Here is a 1,950-nt window from a genome sequence, read left to right on the forward strand (position 1 = left end):
ATCATGATTGGTAAAGTAGACAGTCAGTGGAAAAGAGGAAGACCCTCAACAAGATGGACTGACACAGTGGCTGCAACAATGGATTCAAGCATAACAATAATCATGAGGTTGGCACAGGACTGGGCAGTGTTTTGTTCTGTTGTACACAGGTTTGCTATGAGTTGGGACGGACTTGACAGCACCTAGCAACAACAACATAAGTGGAAATCCCTCTCACTCTCTTTCCCCACAACCCTCCTACTGTCCACAGGTTTCTTCCATGAGGGCTGCGGAGGAGGCAGTGTTACAGACAGCCTTAGGCATTGATTATCCCATCTTGGGGACCCCAGAGGAAAGAGAGTTTTTCTCTCTCCTAATCTCTGCATGGAGTCCCTGGGTGGTACACACGGTTAACATTCTCAGCTGCTAACCAGAAGGTTGGAGGTTGGAGTCCACCCAGAGAAACCTCAGAAAAAAGGTCTGGTGATCTACTTCTGAAAAATCAGCCATTGAAAGCCCTATGCAGCATGAGAGACTAACTTGAAATGTAAACTTTCACTTAAACTACAACAATAAACAAAAAAATAAAAAATAAGTAAAAACATTGAAAAGCAAAGATGTCACCTTGAAAACTAAGGTGCGCCTGACCCAAGCCATGGTATTTTCAATTGCATCATATGCATGCGAAAGCTGGACAATGAATAAGGAAGACAGCAGAAGAATTGACGCCTTTGAACTGTGGTGTTGGCGAAGAATATTGAATATACCATGGACTGCCAGGAGAATGAACAAACCTACCTTGGAAGAAGTACAACCAGAATGCTCTTTAGAAGCAAGGACTATGTCTTACATACTTTGGACTTGTTATCAGGAGGGATCAGCCCCTGGGGTAGGACATCATGCTTAGTAAAGTACAGGGTCGGCAAAAAAGAGGAAGACCCTCAACGAGATGGATTGACACAGTGGCTGCAACAGTGAGCTCAAACATAACAACAATTGTGAGTGTGGCGCAGGACCAGACAGTGTTCCCTTCTGTGGTACATAGGGTCGCTATGAGTTGACACTGACTCGACGGCACCTAACAACAACCAATGAGGAAAATAATCCTTAGGTCACTCATGTGATTGAATTTGTATACCCAGAGGGGGTGACAGAACCAATGTGACTGGCCAGCAAACCTGCAAGTTTTCAATGAAATCGATTTAAATGGAACGGAACAGAGCAGAATAGAAACCTGTTAGAGTGCATCACATTTGGTAAAGTTGAATAGTTTGGTGAAAATTTTCTTTCCGTTAATAAAGAAAAAGAGAAAGAATGAATGGAAGTTGTATTGTGCTGTAAAATGGATTATTTTTTTTTCTTTTTGTGTGTGAACTTTCACATGAGTTTTTACAGTAGAAGTCTCATACAATACTTGTCCTTTTGTGATTGACTTATCTCCCTCAGCATAACGTCCTCCAGTTTCATCCGTGTTATGAGATGCTTCACAGATTCATTATTGTTCTTTATCGTTAGATAATACTCCATTGTGTGTATGTACCATAGTTTGTTTATCCATTCATCGGTTGATGGGCATCTAGGTTGTTTCCGTCTTTTTGCTATTGTGAACAGTGCTGCCATGAACATGGGTGTGCATATGTCTATTCGTGAGATGGCTCTTATTTCTCCAGGATATATTTTAGGAGTGGGATTGCTGGATCATATGGTATTTCTAATTCTAGCTTTCTAAGAAAGCGCCATGTCATTTTCCAAAATTGTTGTATCATTTTGCATTCCCACCAGCAATGCACAAGAGTTCCGATCTCCCTGCAGCCTCTCCAACATTTGTTATTTCCAGTGTTTTTGATTCATGCCAGTAATGCTGGGGTGAGATGGTACCTCATTGTGGTTTTAATTTGCATTTCTCTAATGGCTAGTGATCGCGAGCATTTCCTCATGTCTGTTGGCCATTTGAATGTCTTCTCTGGTGAA

Source organism: Trichechus manatus, unplaced genomic scaffold (genome assembly GCF_000243295.1).
Source record: "Trichechus manatus latirostris isolate Lorelei unplaced genomic scaffold, TriManLat1.0 scaffold00249, whole genome shotgun sequence".
In the NCBI taxonomy this organism is placed as follows: Eukaryota; Metazoa; Chordata; class Mammalia; order Sirenia; family Trichechidae; genus Trichechus; species Trichechus manatus.